The 17,693-nt window shown below is 45.2% G+C and overlaps 1 long non-coding RNA gene across 1 annotated transcript; it reads left to right on the top strand.

Annotated features, from left to right (window-relative positions):
* The first annotated feature begins 4,358 nt into the window (after nucleotides 1-4,358).
* On the top strand, nucleotides 4,359-11,900 carry LOC114680243 (uncharacterized). Its single transcript, XR_003732342.2, has 3 exons — nucleotides 4,359-4,566; nucleotides 11,273-11,465; nucleotides 11,769-11,900. It is a non-coding gene; the product is annotated as an uncharacterized LOC114680243 (long non-coding RNA).
* Nucleotides 11,901-17,693: the final 5,793 nt, after the last annotated feature.

The following is a 17,693-nucleotide window of genomic DNA, read 5'->3' as shown; positions in this document are numbered from 1 at the left end:
GAAAAATCAATTGCATTTCTATGTACTAACAAAGAACATGTGGTGACTGGAATTAAAAACATTTTACCACTTATAAGCACACCAAAGAAAATGAAATACTTAGATATACACTTAGCGAAGCTTGAACAGAAACTCTGTACTATATATTACACAGGCTGATAAAAGAAATAAAAGAAGACATAAATAAATGCTGAGACATACCATGTTCATGGATTGAAAAAAAAGTCAACATTAGTAATGATGTCGAGTCTCCCCAAATGGGTCTATAGGTTAAATACAATTTCTATCAAAACACAGCAAAGATTTTTTTGTAGATACAGACAAGCTTATTCTAAAATTTGTGTAGAAAGACAAAGGTAAAATAATCTTGGAAAAGAATAAAGAGGAAGCAGTCTACCTAATATCAAGTCTTATAGCTACAATAATCAAGACAGTATGGTACTGCTGAAAGGACAGACACATAGACTAATGGAACATAATAGAGAACCCAGAAATAAAACCAGGCAAATGCTCTCTACTGATTTTTTTACAAAGGTGTGAAAGCAATTCAATGAAGAAAGGCTAGCCTTTTCACAAAATGGTACTGATACAACTGGACATGTAGAGACAAAGAAAGAAAGAAAAAGAACCTAAACCTAAGCCTCTTATACAAAAATTAATTCAAACTAAATCATAGGCACACACATAAAATGTACAACTATGAACTTTTAGAATAAGAATTAGGAGAAAATCTTTAGAATCTCAAGTTGGGCGAAGAGTTCTTAGACTTGGAATCAAAAGCACATCCATAAAAGGAATATTGATAACTTTGATCTCATTAAAATTAAAAAGCATTTTTGCTCATAAGAGCCCACATGTAGAGTATAAAAAGACAAGCTATAGACTGGGAGAAAATATTGGCAAACCAATCTGACAAAGGACTAGTACCTAGAGCATATAAAGAACTTTCAAAACTCAACATTTAAAACATTCAATTAGAAAATAAGTAAAAGACATGAAGAGGTATTTTACTGAAAAGGATATACACATGGCAAATAAGCATCTGAGAAAATGTTCACCATCATTAATCATTAGGGAAATAAAAAATTAAAACCACAATGATATTGCTATACACTTACCAGAATGGCTAAAATGATAAAAAGAGACAACACCAATGCTGGCAAGGATACAGAGAAAGTGGGTCACTTATACCTTGCTGGTGAGAATATAAAGTAGAACAGCCACTCTGGAAAACAGTTTGGTAGTTTCTAATAAAGTTAAATATTAATCTACCATATAACCCACCAATAGTACTTTTAGGCATTTATCTCAGAGAAATGAAAATGATATTCACACAACAATCTACACACAAAATTTGCAGCAGCTTCATTTGCAATAGCAACAAGTGAGGATCCGCCTATATGCCCTTCCACTGGTGAGCGGCTAAACAAACTGTGATCCAGACAAACACTGAGTAGTGCTGGGACACTACTCAGCAACGGAAAGAAGAAATCATTGTTGCATGCAACAACTTGGATGGATCTCCAGGAAATCATACTGAGCCAAAAAAAAAAGACAATCCCAAAAGGTTACACTGGGTTACACTGTGGGATTCTCTCCACATAGCATTTTTGGTATGGCTAAATTTTAGAAATAGAGAACAAATTCATGGTGGCAAGGATTAGAAAAGGAGGGGTAGGGAAGGCTCAGGTGGGGTGGAAGTGGGTGTGGCCTTTTATAAAATGGTTACAGGGGAGATACCTATGGAGATGGAACTATTTTCCTGACTGCGGTGGTGTGTGTAGGAAGTTACACATGTGATAAAATTATACAGAACAAACAATCACATACATAAATGAGTGCAACTAAAACTGAATAAGGTAAGTGGATTGTATCAATATCAATATCCTAGTTGTGACATTGTGCTATAATTTTGCAAAGTGCTATCACTGGGAGAAACTGGGTAAAGAATGCATGGGCTCTCTCTACATTATTTCTCACAACTACATGTGGATCTACAAGTATCTCAATAAAAACTTCAAGTAGAGAAAAAAAATTGTGGATATAACTAGGTCAGTGCTCTGAGCTGGGTTCATGTTTGGCCCAGAGACACACACACATCCCCCCCCATCCCCATGGCACCAACAGGTTCTTACTGGCCCAGGTGCAAAACATGATGATGTGATTAGGAGAACAGCACCATGCACACTGCTCCTGTTGATCCAAATAGAGAAGGTGATGCTCAGAGTGAACTTATTATCCAGACTCAAAAGCAGGGACCCATGGTCTCACACAAGGTTTGGCGATGGAACAAAGTGCTTGAAATCATGAAGCGCCCAGCAAATGCAAAGGTATGTTCGGAATAGATTTTGAAGAAATCTCTTTAAGGACAAGAGATCAAATGTCTTCATATTCCTTGTGTCTATATTACATGGGAAGAAAGGGGACAAAAAACACAATCAAACTGTATAGTAGAAAGCCTCTTTTACAAACATTTACCAAGCAACTTATGGCACAGGCACTGGTTTGGGCTCTCATATGCATTCTCTCACTTAACCTCAAGTAACCTGAAGAAATAGATACTGTTCTCCCCATCTTAGAGATGAGGAAACTGGGGCTCAGAGTGGCTCAGCAACAGAGTAGCCAAGCTTGTCTCCCATGTAGCAAATTAAGAATTCGCAGTTCAGAACCTGCTGCCTGTTTACATGGTATCTATTTGAAAATCCAATGGGCAAAGGTAGGGATAATTGTTTCAAACTGAAGAATCCTGCATTCCTGACCAGTTCTCTGGGACCTAGAACACTACAGTGATCCTAGGTCACCGAAGAGTCCTACATCTTAGTATCTGGGCAAGTGAAGGGAGCTCAGAGCCGATCCTATATTTGCCTTTGCAGGCACAGGGGGAACTGCTCTAAACAAACCTCATCTTAACTGGTTTTGGCCCCATTTCCTTATCAAACCACCAGGCAGATCTGCTAACAGCCCATTTGCCAAGTCAGACCCTGGTTCTCTCCATCAGTCCTGGCCCACCTTCTGGCAAATTCATCAAAATACAGTGTGTGGGATGAAAAAGTATTCCCTATCAACCAATTCATTGGCGATTAATCCCCCAACACAAATAAGAGTTGGCTTTGACTGACCCCTTCCTTAACACAGAAGTGACTGTGGAGTTCAGTGATGTATCCCAATTTTTCTAACAGAAAAATGCTCCTGAAGTCCAGCCATTGTCTGTGGCAGAAGACTGAAAACATTGTGACAAATTTCTCCATGAAGCTGCACTACTGAAATCTTATACCAGCAGCCCAGAGCTTCTCCCAAGCCTGTTCATATCCTGCATATTGGCCAAATTCTACCCTCAGATATGCACACATGGCCTCCTGATTTCCATTTAAAGACTTTTGCAAACCTCGTCCCTACTTGAGGGTTAGGGAAGCTCTGCCAGTATCTGAGGATGACGCCGCCAGTTGAAATTTTCTAGACGCGACGGTTTAAATGGTTTGTGACTGAACTGGAAACACATCTACATTTCATTTTAATTATTGGTGATGACAACACAAACTCTGCCATCATTTTGTATTTTCCCTCTCTACCATCTATTTCAAAATGACTTTATCATGCTTTATCATTGGCTGACTTCTACTTTAATGAACCTTCAGAACCACAAATCCTTAAGATCCCATTCCCTGTCATAGAAAGAGGAAAGCCCACCCGCACAGCTAAATGGAGAAAGGGACCAGTCTGCCGCCAGACACAGCGGAGGAGCTGTTCCCATTCCTTTAAAAATAGGAGAGGAAACACATCCCACCGTCTGGGGTAGGAAACCTGTCCCTTCAGCCCCCAAGAGCAGAACCTTTCTGGGTACCTAAGAAGGAAGCACGTTCCTGGCTGGTACTCAATGACAGAAAGCGATGCTCTTTCTGCCACCAGCGGGGCAGTCGCTTCCCCCTGGGAAAGTCACTGTCTGAGCTCTTTGCACCAGGGCGAGGGCCTGCCCGGCACTGGTGCAGCCGCTGGCACTTTCAACCTACTGCACAGAAACTCTCACATGCCTTTAGCACCATTCACATAAACAGCATCTTGTTTCCAATTTGGCTGTAGATAATGAAATTAGCCCCCAAATTACCATAAAGTGGAACAAATAAACAAGAAAGCAAGAGCTAGGTTTCCAGGCCTCTCCCTCCCCCCATAAGGAACAGGACCCTCTGGCTTTTTCGCTGTTTAAATTCAAAGCAAGACTGCTGTTTTTCTAAGTCGCTGTTCTGACCCCAAGCAGATAAAGAACACTAAATGACACATTCAGGAGAGCGGCTCTGTTCTCGCAGAGCCGCTGTGTTTACATCAGGAAATCCTGCCCGGGTGGGGACAGGGGGTCGGCCGCGGAGGCGGCCCGGGCGCCGGCCTCCCTAGCGCTCGCCGCCGCGCTCCGCTGGCTGGGCCGCGCTGGCCCCTGGCGCTCGGCAGCTGACTCCATCCAGATGTGCCGCGGCTCCAGAGTGGCTGCCGCGCGCAGTAAATGGGCATCGGAGGCTCGTCAATCCCGGCCAGAGCAATTGCGGTCTTGGGGCCGCCCCACTGGCACTCGGAAAGGTGCGCGCGGGAGGGGACCGCGGAGGCGCCGGGCGGGGGCACCCTGGGCGCGGGGAGGGCGCGCGCTAATGACCGACCCGGGAAATGTTCCTAATACATTTGTACATTTCCTTGTAAATGTTTTACACTTTGAAAGAAAGGGGAATGCTGTATATCATTTGGAAATGTTGGCTGTCTATAGGTCCCTGTGGGTATTACTGCGTTAGTACGACTTGTAACCAGAGCAAGAGAAACATAAAAAAGCTGGGAAACACTGCCAATTAGTCATTACAGGGGACTGTAAAAACAAAAGAAAGAGAAAAAAGGAGGGAGGAGAAGGAATCAAAGAAGAATAAAATAGCCCGGGAAAAAAAAAAAAAAAAAGCAAAAGAAACGAGATGCGTTTCTGTGGTGTTCCGGGAATAGCGCGGGAAGCAGGACAGCTGGCGGCCTTCTGATCAGCAGAGACCTGCAAAGCAGCAAGCTCCCAGGCGCAGCTCCGGAGCGGCCCTGTCAGTTCCCAAACGACACCTAGTTGCTGTCCCTGTAAAAACTCGAGCTGGGTCAGTGGGCAGGCAGTGTGCTTTGAAGCGAGACCCAACTGTGCAAAATCCAAGTCAGACATTTATTTCTGATCACCAGCCGCCTACACAGTCCTTGCTGGCTGAGTTGTAATAAAAGGGAGAAGACAGGAACTATTTTTTTTACAATCCCAAGTTCCTACCAGTCACGGGCTTCAAGCGGCCTGTGGCCATGGTTGCTGAAAACGGTTTTTAATTTTACAGTAATTCTGATGATCGAAATCTTTTTTTGTTTGTTTCTGCTTTTTGCCAGAGTCAAGAGTCCAAGAACTTGTAACATCACAATCTGAAATGGATCTGGCTGAGCCTCCCAGTCCTTCTTGAGTAACTTTATTGACCCCTTCCAGGACTTAAGTGAAGAGATAATGGTGTACGCAATGTGTTAGTTGCAGGCCAAAACCCGGGCTGGGCAAGGCTTCTCCCAGGGAAGGGCTGTGATAGCTCAGGGCCCCCAGGGAATGGGGGAGTGGGGGAGTAGGGGAGTGGGAGGGTGGGGGGAAGCGGAGGGGGGGAGAGGAAGCTGGGGCCCACTCCCTGGGGACAGGGAGGCATATGTTGCTGGCTGGGAGAGAACTGCTTATCTCAGCAGCATGCAGGCCAGCTTCCAGCCAGGCCTCTTCAGCCCACAGTGATTTCAGTCCCCACCTCCTCTGAGTCATGAGGATGGCCACATGTGCCTCAGATCCAATTCCTGGCAATGGCACAACTTTGCTAATCAGCTGGGGTCCTTCTTAGTGTCTGCCCATAGCTCAGCAGATGCACAGCTCAGCTTCACCAGGACAAAATGTCTTGCATAAGATCTGTTTCAAAAACAATTATATGAGCAAATTATCCTGGCTTCTAACAACAGATTTTAAAAATCTAGTAGCAAGATCTCAAAAAATGATTAAACCATAAACACTACTTTAAAATAACATTAAATCAGACAAGAGATGAAGATTCTCACAGAACCAACAAGAGCACACTCTATTCCCCGAGCCCAACTCTTCAGGCCGGTGTCTGTATCTCCAAAGTCCAGAGAGGGACTTACTTAAATCTGGGCCTTTTTCTGAGATAGAAATGAGCACAGCAAGAATTCCTTATCTGCCAATGACTTTTTCCTTCATAACATACAGCTTTTGAAGTCTGTTCGTGGAAAAGTTATCATCAGAGACTAAATGGAAAATCTTCATGAACTGGGTCCCTGACCTACCGATTTGCATTGCCCACAGCCTGGGCACGTTTTACCAGTGGCAGGTCTACAGCAGATTAGTTGTGTCTCTTCAGAACTGGTCAAAAGTAGTGTTGTTCTTTTGCTGGCAAGCCTGTTCCTGCTCCTCTCAGTGATTTGGTTGCTTCTCTGTGCGAGCGCACCATCTCGCCTCCCACCTGACTGTGGGCGAACCCTGCAGCTGAGACCTTGCCGTTTGCAGTTGTCTCTGCAGATTGTATTCTTCGGCAATGTCTCTACACTAATATGACTGACTTTGAAATTTGAAGCTATAGCCTTGACATTTTTCTCAAGTTTTTGGTGCGTTCTTTCAGCTGTAACTAGACATCTCCCCTTGAACTTCACATCATCATTTCAAATTTGGTACATTGACAAGGAAATGCATGATCTTCCTTCCTCATCCTAAGGGCCAGAGGGCCACACCTTCCCTTAACTCAGCCCCCTTGACTCTCCAATTTCTACCAAAGATAGCATCACTCTCTCATTACAGAGGCCCATAGGCTCATTCCTTAACTCATTCCTTTCTTGCACGGTTTGTATTCTATTTTCTGTAACAGAGCACTGGTGTCGTCACCCTGCTCTGCAGACAAACAGTGAACCAGACAGCCAGCAGCCCATCTCAGCCCACTCAGCAGACAATCACAGTGCCCATCAAACATCCTCACAGTATAGTGTAAGTTTTCTGTTCAAAACCTTGCTGTCCCTGTGGTCCCTCACTTTTGCCTTGTGTGAAAAAGTTCACATGCATTAACCTTGGAAACCTCCACAACTGGTGCTAACCTCCTCTTCTACCACGACCTCCATCCTCAGCCACCTTCACCCTCGGGAGCCTCCCTGGCCCCTGCCTGCTGTGGACTCTCCAAAACCCAGCCTGGGAAGCCAGTCCTAAAGATCTTGGCTTCTAAAGGAGGTTTAAACTCTGTCCTGCTCTCTACCAGAGTAAATTCTAACCAAACCTCAAACTCAAAATCAAATCTACAGTCCTCTGCAGAGGACAAGTTTCCGCAGGGATGCCCCTTGTCCCCAGTGAGACCCCGTCCACCCCCAGTGAGGTCAATGACTGGCTGATCCCCAGCACTTGGTCCATTCCCCAGTTTTGGTGCCCATCAGATGTCCCACCACACTTCCAATTCAGAAGTGCTAAAACCAAACTCCCTGTCTTTCCCCTGGAACTCTCTTCATTCTTTCATATCCTCCATTTGTTAACTTTAGGGTAATGGTCTATTTATCGGGTCTTATTCAAATCAAAACTCAGGAACCCCTAGCTGCTTCTCCTTTCTGCACTCTGAAGTTCAAGCAGCAACTGAGACCTGGTGCTCTACTTTTTAGAGAGGACTCCACTTGCCACCTGCCATCTGCCACCTTCCTCCACCTTCCAGGGCTCTAGGGGCAGGACCGTCTTGGCAAGTGTGTGTTTTCAGGCCAGTCACCACTACCATCTTTACCAAAGGGCCCCTCATGTCCACCACTCAGCCTTGCCCACTCTGCCTGGTGCTCTGGGGCCACCCCCAACTCCCCTCGGCTGCCCCCTGTCCTCGGCTTTCCATGGGCAGTGCAGCTCCGGCAGGAACCTGCACCTCCCACCATGCACCCCAGGTCCTGCACTATTTCTTCTGCTCTTCCTAAGCCAGGTCACAGCTCGGTCACTATTCCCTTCATTATGCTCTCTTCACACCACCCCAGTTGAGAGTGTTTTCTGCCAAGAAAACTCATGTCCTGACTGATATGTAGGACCCTGAGTGAGCGAGTGAGTACTCATTTGATGTTTAAGTCATCGGTGTACCTTTTGTAAAAATTCATTTGTATAAGTTTTGGGGGTATATGACCCACAGAGCATCTAACGGGGTGTCTTACACATGATTGGTGCCTAATAGCCCTTTTTTTTTTTTTTTTTTTTTTGAGGCAGGGTGTCGCTCTGTCACCCAGGCAAGAGAGCAGTGGTAAGATCTTGGCTCACTACAGCCTTGACCTCCTGGGCTCAAATGATCCTCCCACCTCAGCCTCTGGAGTAGCTGGGACCACAGGAATGCACCACCACGTCTGGCTAATTTTTGTACTTTTGGTATAGGTAGGATCTTGCTACCTTGCCAGGGCTGGTCTCAAACTCCTGGGCTCAAGCGATCCTCCTTGCCTTGGCCTCCCAAAGTTCTGAGATTACAGGCATGAGTCGCTGCACAGAGCCCCTATAACTATTTATTGAATAAATCTGAGTTCCTGAAAGATTGAATACAGTCTGTTTAGAGGATGAAGCTGTAAAACAGTAATAAGATGAAAGAAGAAGAAAGGAGGAAAAGGAGGAGAGAAAGGAGGAGGGGAAGAAACTTATTAGTGCAGGTTAAACAATATCATAATTATTCCACTGTAATTTTTTTGAACCTTAAAGTACTCACCTGTCTATTTTGTGCTGGAGTTCTGACCTTGTTTCTAGTCTGCCACACCACTACATTTTCTTTTTTTTTTTTTTTTTTTTTTTTTTTGAGACAGAGTCTCACTCTGTCACCCAGGCTGCAGTGCAGTGGCACGATCTCGGCTCACTGCAAGCTCTGCCTCCCGGGTTCACGCCATTCTCCTGCCTCAGCCTCCCACGTAGCTGGGACTACAGGCGCCGGCCTCCAAGCTCGGCTAATTTTTTGTATTTTTAGTAGAGACGGGGTTTCACCGTGTTGCCAGGATGGTCTCAATCTCCTGACCTCATGATCCACCCCCCCTAGAGCTCCCAAAGTGCTGGGATTACAGGAGTGAGCCACCACGCCTGGCCCACACCACTGTATTTTCAAACCAAAAATTCACTGAGAGTGAATAGGAAGGCTTGTGCACCAGAGAGACTTATTCTCACTTATTTGTTAATTATTTATCAACAAAACTTCAGTGGCACACTTACTGAGAGAGCTTCAAATCGGCATGCTGGGTGCAGATGTGAGACGTGGGAGGTCATAGCTTCTCTAGAGAAGCTCGCGTTCTGAAAGGAAGCGTTGGGAGAAGACGTGGATGAAAACATACAAAACAGTGAGCTTTGTGATAAGAGATAACACACTGCCACAGCAGCAAGAAGAAGGAATTCACGACTCTCGAGAGGTCAAGATCCTCCTAGAACCACCACTGACCTCGAGGCAAGGCACAAGGCGAGGAGCCCCTGAGTGGCATGGGGAGATTGAGGGTCTTGTCCCCACTCATAGGAATTCAGCCCATCAGTGTTCTAGACTGAGACAAGAAATTAAGTAAATTTGACTCCTATGTCACTTCTATATTTATTCATTCATTCATTCATGGGAACACTGAGATTCTACTCCCTATGCCTGACAGTTTGAACTAACACTCCTACACATTGGTATCATTCAAGAATCACACTGGGAGAAAGTGGGTTTAGGCTTCTCTAGCTAGAAACAGACTCACCACAGGGAATCGAACATAATCCTAGTTCTAATCCAATCCAGACCAAAAGGGTCCAGTTACTGTCCACAGAGGGCTGCGTCCAGGGAGGCCATACTGGTGTGCTCCCAGCCACAGCCCCAGCATGCCCGACACACAGGAATGAAAGGTCATGCCAGCTCCCGCTCCTTCCTTATCCTAAGAGCCAGAGGCCCACACCTTCCCTTAAACAGACCCAGGGCATAACCTTGCCGTAAGTCATCCCGTAACAGTGTTGGACTACCAGAGTCCAAGCCACCACACAGGGATGACATGAGTGAAGTTTCCATCTGCAAAGAGGCCAGAGGAATGCGAGTGTCACATCATGGGGAGGGCCTAGTAGTAAGAGCCACCTCCGAGGGGACTTCCTCGTAGATTGAGGGTGTCTTCTCCATGCAGTTAGCTTAATAACAATAAACAGCTGGACTGGGTTCATAATTGATGAATTCCTTCTCTACCCAATGCCTTCCCCTGCCCTAGACAATGTTGGTGTCTTTACAATTAGAAGGATTTATTCTCTTTTTAATGTGGAAGCAAAGCAGAGTGATAGGAGCTTAGAGAAATCGCAGCACAGATGTCAGGCCATAGGCCCAAGGGCTGTTAAAAAAGAAAACTCTGTAAATGGAAGTGAGACTTAGTAAGGCACAACCCTAAAGTCTTGGCTCACAATGCAAAGGAAAAAAAGAAAAAAGACTGGTGGGTGGGGGAGTTTCCTGAAGCCATGAGTAAAATCTGGCAGAAAGCATTCTATACAGCCTTTTTTGGTTTCAATCCGCATGACATCACAATCTGTGAATTTTGCTGTGATTGAATTTGAATGAACTTGTAGATTCAAAACAAAACCCATTTGAAACAAGCTCCACAAAGCAACTCTATCTTCCCCACAGCAGTTAAGTGTTTCCTAACTGCCTTCTTTTCTGGATGGCAAGGCCTGCCTGGGACTAACATGCCAAGTCCAAACCACACAGACACATGCATGCACAAGCATGAGAATACATACAAGCACACACGGACATATGTGCACACACACATGCAGACAAACATGTGCACATTCACTCATTCACAGAAACATACACACACACACCCAGTGGGAGCAGCAGGGCCAGGAGAAGTGGCAGGAGTGCTGGACTGGACTGTCAATTCTGCCTGGGAGAACCTGCCCATCCTTTTGTTCTGCTTCCCCTTTTTATTCCTATTATCTTAGTTCTGCCCAGTAAAGGCAAGAAGGAAGACCTAGACCAGCCCTGCAAACACATTCTGAGCTTTAGAGAAACCAGGGCAGAAGAAAAGAAAACCCACACAACAGTCCTGGTGTGACGGTTAAAGTATTCAACTATTCCAGGCTTCTCCTCCTCTTTTGTTGAATTTATTTCTACAGAACTGGGGATGGTATGGGTAAGGATCAGACGTTTTTGCACGTAACAGGTTTTTGTAAACAGTGAGAAACATAGCCCAACATACCTCCAGGTGTTTAAGATCGTTCAAAAACCAAAACTGAATTAACCATTTTGTTTTTCTATAAGGACAGCTATGCCACAAATTGAAGAACTATGCTGCCAACATAGCCAACACAAGTAATCAGGATATGTTTTAATATGCAAATAACCCTATCAAGGAATGCCTCCCATCCTACTCCATGTCTACCTAGCCTGGGACCTTAAAATCCTCTATGTCTCTGATCACCCTGGAAAAGCCTAAAACTCCAGACTTTTAACACAGTGGTGAGTAGTTGTGAGTGACTTCCCCCCCTCCCCAGGAGACATTTAGCAATGTCTGGAGACATTTTTGGTTGTCACAACTGTGGGGCGTGGGTGCTACTGGTATCCGGTGAGTAGAGGCCAGGGATACTACTCAACATCCTCTGGTGCACAGGTAACCCTTATCCCACAACTCAGAAGGATCTGGTCCCAAATGTCAGCAGCGCCAAGGTTGAGAACCCCTAATTTAACACATAAGCCCCCCACTTTCCCCTCCCAAAAGAGTGTGTCGATACAACAGTCACACAGTGTTCTCTGACTTCATAGCTACCAAGGCAGGAGCCAACATGAAGCTGCCACAACAGCTTGGCAGAAGAGCCTGCAATCGAGTCAGCTCACCAGAACTAGAAGTCAGCGTACACTGCGCAAAGCAAGAGTGATGGCCCAAACCCCCACAAATATCAGTTGAAATAAAAATCAATGTCACCCTCAGACCATGGTCACTTTCTGCCAAGTAGTTAGTGAGAATTACAGGCATATGATTTCAAGAAAAATATTTTATCTTGGTGACTTTTAGAAAGGAAAAAAGGAAAGCCTTTGCCCTGTTACGCAGTAGCACTATTCATTTGTGGTCTGTATCTGATTTCTTGAGTAAGATGCGAAAACTTCAGAATGGATGTCAAAATAAATGATAGCTCCTGCAAATGGCAGTCCTCGGGGTTTTGCTCATATGATCCCAGCATTTCACTGGCCTTCATCTTGGAGAACCCTAAAGGGGTAGTCCTACCTCAAAAGAGGACAAAACTCTGTCCTCTGCAGAGAACAGCAGGCTTTCTGAAGTTTCCTCCTGCGTTACAGTCTTGGTTGTGAGGTTTAAACCAGTATTGTGTTTAAGAGAGAAACCTGTAGACCAGCTGCATTAGGCTGAACCTTGAGCAAGTCATTTTACTTCCTGAGCCTCAGTTTCCTAACCCATAAGATGAGTTTTAATACTAACAGAACAACTAGCTGTGTTTTATTTGCTATATGTGCCAAGCATGGTCTGGGTGGCTTGTGTATGCCATCCAACTTAAATCTCCCTAGAGCCCTATGAGTACAAATGAGGAAACTGAGTCACAGGCGGGTTATATAACTGCCCCAGAGTCACACAGATGGAGGAAGCTAAGGTTTCAGCACAGGCTGCCTGTTTCTCCACCATGATGCTCCACTCTTCACTGTGCCTCCTGGCTGGAGTAAATGAGCAATGCTCACATTGTCCTCCGGAGTAGTCATTAAGGCAATGAGCCACCTTGGCTCTTGGCTGCTTCTGTTCTTCGAAGGAACGGTTATGGAGCTGCACTTTAATCTTAACCTATAGCCCCTGTTGTTTTGAGTAATAGAAGAAGGATTCAAACAGGAGCTGAGAGATGGCAGTTCCATATTCAGCTTCCCACTAAGTTGACCTTGGAAGTGAGTCCTCATTGGTGAAACACGGGCACCTCACTGGTTGTTGTGACCACTGAGTCAGAGAGAAGAGCGTGCTCTGAGAAAAAGTTCAAAGCTCCAAATATGAATAACCTCATACGGGCGGCACCCAGAGTTCCACAGTCCTTCTACCTGATGTCTCGTGTGACTGTAATACATGAGTCACAGGGTGCATCGCTTTTCCCAATTCACAGACGTGGAAACCAACCCTCCCAAAAAAATGAGCTAACTGCCCCAGGTGACACAATTAGAACCCAACCTCCATAAATGGAATCCTCTGTACTGAGTTGGTGTCATCATTCCAGTCCAAGAGGACACACAATTACCTCTGGCATCTCCAATATCACTTGTGGAGTTTTCAACTTTGCTCTAATTACCAATGCCTGTGGTACACATTTCTGAGGCTCTCAACACCTGCAGATGAATCTCATGAAATCTGCAGCCATAAATGCAGTAGAAGTGGATGTCCAAAACATCCTGCTCTTTACGTAATATTTCTCTTTGTATTCTCACACAAAAGCAGTTAAAAATAAGAGCAGCCATGCCTGTGCCAGGCACACAGAGTCTTGTTTACAGGACGGGAGTGTGTGGGTCTTTTTTGGTAAGACAGCGGTATTTCTAATGCCATTGTCTTTAGACAAGAAGTCATCTACAGGATCTATCTCCAGCGATTTCTTCAAACTATGTGTATTGCAAAAACTGTAACATAAAAAGAAAAATAGATTCATGTGGGACTTTGGAAGCAACATCATTTTTTTACTTTTCCTGAGAAAATGAACACCCACTGAACAATGAAGAAACAGCTAAATGAGCACCGGATGAATGAAGCTTGCCCTTCCAAGTGCCTGCACCTGTCCAGGAACAGTTTGTTCTTCTGCAGGCCTTACCCATATGCACAGATGAGCTACCTGTGGCCCCTCCTTCAGCATGGCAGGGTTCCAAACCAATTCTGGCGGTCCCCATTGCAGCAGGAGCTCCAGCCTGGCATCTGTGTTCACAGAACCCTAGCTACTTCTGAGTTTTCTGAACCGCACTCTGTCAGAAAGCTGTTGCATCTGGATCTACCCTCAACACTATTCATGTTCACTCCTTCTCATGCAGTTTGGACTTGAAAACAAGGTAACCTGGTTTAAGACTTCTTTCATGTGTAAGGAGTTTTCTTCTTGAGACTTCCAACGTTGAAGACTTTTCCAGAAAATTCAAGTTGCCAAATTTCTGACTTCTAGAAAATGGGCATATTGCTGTATGTTATACTTATTTATTCAATGATCATCATAAACCACCCAACAAATTCAGGAAATAATCATTGAGTGCATACTTTGGACTAGGTACTGTTCTAAGCACTGGGGAAAAGCAGCTAAAAAGATGGAAAATGTCTCTTGCGCTACAGGGCACAGCTTGCATTCTAGTGGGAAAGGGGAGATAGTAAACAAGTGAACTCTCTCATGAGCAGATCATATGAGGTTAGGATGCATCCTGAGAAGGACATCAATAGAAAATTATGGTGGAGTCCTCTACATGGCAGAGGTGGGGTGTGTGCCCTTTGGGCTGAGACCTGAATAATGTGGAAGGGGCACAGGGCTGAGATGGAGTCTTGCAGCTCCATGGGGCACACTCCAGCCTTCAGTTCTGCTAATGGTTTGTAAACATCAACTGTGTACCAGGCCCTGTGCTGAATGCTAGGGCTGCAAAATTAAATACAGGTGTCAGTCTTTCCATCCAAGGTGGAATGGGATGGGGAGCAGCCAGCATCTGCTCTTCTTGTGGATGGGAGATTTTCATGCCAGTATCATGACGCCCTGGGAATGGGCCAGCAACCTGAGGAAGGAGGCTGCACCAGGGCAAACTCTGGTCCCTGCAGCTGAGATACAATCTTTATGCGGTGTGATGGGATCTACGAACTCTTTATAAATTGAAAAAGACATTACTCAGACCATCTCTAAACAAAACTGCGCGTGCCACATTTAAAAGGGAGGCATGCTTCCAGGGCGTGTCTGCACCAGAGACGTTATCCACCACAAGGTAAGAGAACCAAAGTCTGACCCTGACATTTAAGACTCGAGATTATGAGACTTAAAGGAGATATGAGATTAAAGGAGAAGCCTTCTCTTGCATTTCTAAGCATCAAAAAGGAAAGCTGAAGGAACACAGAAACACACTGTGCCTGCCTCACCTCTCCCTTCACCCTTGGTCTGCCCTTAGCTTTCCAAGGAAGGTCAGAGCTGCACCATTGACGTTAGCTGCCCCACTGCCTCTGAGTTCAATGATGTTGCCACTGAAAGCAAACCAAACAAACATGCACTGTCTCCAGCAAAGCCTCCAGGTGTGTCTCAGGAATGCACTGTGCCCTTACGGGGACCAAACAGGAGGTCCACGCTGGAAGGAAGGGTCACCAGGGACCATGCTAGTCCAGCTCACTGGACAGCAGTCCCTGAAGGCCTAGGAGCCTCACTATGTGCATGCCACAGACCAAATCTCCAAGCCCTGGGAGGGAACAAACATCTGTCAAACACTTGTTATACACTAAGGGCTTTCCCATATCCAACTGCATTTGCAGAGCAATCTTGCTGGATGGACATTGTTATCCTCATTTCCAGACACCATCACTGGGAGATTGACTCACTGTGACAGAAATCGGATTTTAAGTTGGGGTTTTCCCGTACCACACTCCACAGCCCAAGCGCTTTCTAAACTGCCATCCTGTTTCCTGTCAGCCCCTCCCCCATTACATCCGATTCTACAGCATCTCAGGTGATCCCAGGCTTCCCAGGCTCACAGCCGATCCTGCAAGACAAGGCGGCCAGGATTCCTACTGAGACTCCTGCCCTTCCTGGGACTTCAGCTTTTCCTCAAAGTTTCACCTGCCTGGCCCGCCTCATTGTAGTAATGACTTCTTTGAGATGGGAGGGACTTTGACATCATACCCTGTGAATTTTTAGGCCAAGCTCCTTGTTTTATAGGTGAGAAGACCAACTCTAAAGCAGGTAAAATGACGTGGGCAGGACAGCCAAGTACACTATCAACAGAGCAGCCCTGAAGCCCGGTTCCCACACCTGAGCATGGTGCAATGGGCCTGGTGCCCTTGAACTTGCAGAGCTATTCCCAAAGTTGCCTCTATGATATCTTTAACCTCCCAGGGTTTTCCTGGTGATGCGGTGTCAAAAGGACAGCTTCCTGAAACACCGGCTACACTCTGGGGTGTGAAAACATTTGTGTGCTCATGCAAGTCTCATATGAGATATCATGCATTCTTTGGTGGCAGCCTGAGCTCATCCAGGGCACAAAGCGAGTCCTGTGTCATGAAATGCAGAAATAGCTGTTTCAATTTAAGAGGATTAGGTACAGAGAGCATCATGCAGTCAAAATCAGGCTTCTTGTCACCAATACTTTTTAGAAACAAACTTTCTCCACTGATCTTTATATTGTGCGGCAACAAAAACACAGACATCAAAAACTAAGAGAAAAATGCTAAAGAATTACATTTGTAGACAAACCTTGTTGAATGCTTATCATCTACGTGAGGAACAAGTCAAAGCTGGTTGAATCACGGCTTTCCCTTGGCTTGCAAAAACACGAAGTGACTTCAGGTAAAGTGCTTTAGTCTTTCTAACTCACCACCACACGGATCACAAGAATGCTTGGCAGGAGTTCGAGACCAGCCTGACTAACATGCTGAAACCCCGTCTCTACTAAAAATACAAAAATTAGCCGGGTGTAGTGGCGGGCGCCTGTAATCCGCTTGAACCCGGGAGGCAGAGGTTGCAGTGAGCTGAGATCGCGTCATTGCTCTCCTCCAGCCTGGAGGACAGAGAGACTCATCTAAAAAAAAAAAAAAGAAAAGAAAAAAGAACGAATGCTTGCTCCCTGCATTTCAGGAAGGAAACTTGAGATAGCGGTTGAGACAGGCTGAGCAGCACATAAAACCTTTTCCAAAGCACAATACTGGTTTTTATTCTTCTGGTTCAAAATGTTACTTCTGCATACTTTAAAATCCCGGTAAACCAAGACAGCTAAGCTAAGTCCTGGGAGTTATGCATCGATCTCCCTTTGGGAGAAAGAAGCAATATTTTTAAAAGTGCCACAAAAGTGCCACTGTGCTCACAGCCAGCCCTTTCTCCTTGATTGAGCAACTATAAGTTCTATCTCAGGCCCAGAATTCTATTAAAACATCCTTCATTTTCAAAAACCATGAAGTGAAAATATTTAACGTGGAAGAAGCTGCTTCATGAGCTACTAACAAGTTTTTACAGGACTCGCATGTTACGAGTTGGTCCCCATCAGACGTGGGAGCCTCCAACTCCAAAACTTCAGTTTTCTAGGTTAGAAGGCAGACGTCTGGCCAAAATAAATATGCGAATGAGTGGGCTCAGCACTCTCTTTAACTCTGACCTCTTCCTTTAATAGGACTTGAGAATGGAGCTTCACCACTAGGATTTCCTGTTTTGTTTTCCTTTCATCTCTATCTCTCTCACGTTCCATTCCTTGCATTTATATTGCAGTGTTGTTCTCCCATGGAGTTTAGGTTGTACATCTTTCACGAGGCCCATGGAGTTGGAGGGGGTAAATTATTTTAATCTCCAAGCAGATTATACAGCTCACATTGTCCTATTATTTATAAACCTACCCTGAATCTGACAAAGACAGTTCTGAGACGTCTACCACCAGGACAGGTGGAAAGGCACATTTTTAAGCGGTTTACACAGTGAAGCTTTTTTACATGTATTTATAAAATTTCTTTTGAAAAATTAATTGGGTTGTTCAATGGGTGGGGAGGAGATGAAGAGGGAA

This window comes from Macaca mulatta, chromosome 8 (assembly GCF_049350105.2).
Source record: "Macaca mulatta isolate MMU2019108-1 chromosome 8, T2T-MMU8v2.0, whole genome shotgun sequence".
Classification (NCBI taxonomy): domain Eukaryota; kingdom Metazoa; phylum Chordata; class Mammalia; order Primates; family Cercopithecidae; genus Macaca; species Macaca mulatta.
Note: the sequence above shows the minus strand (reverse complement) of the source record. Positions and strands in the feature narration are given on the sequence as shown.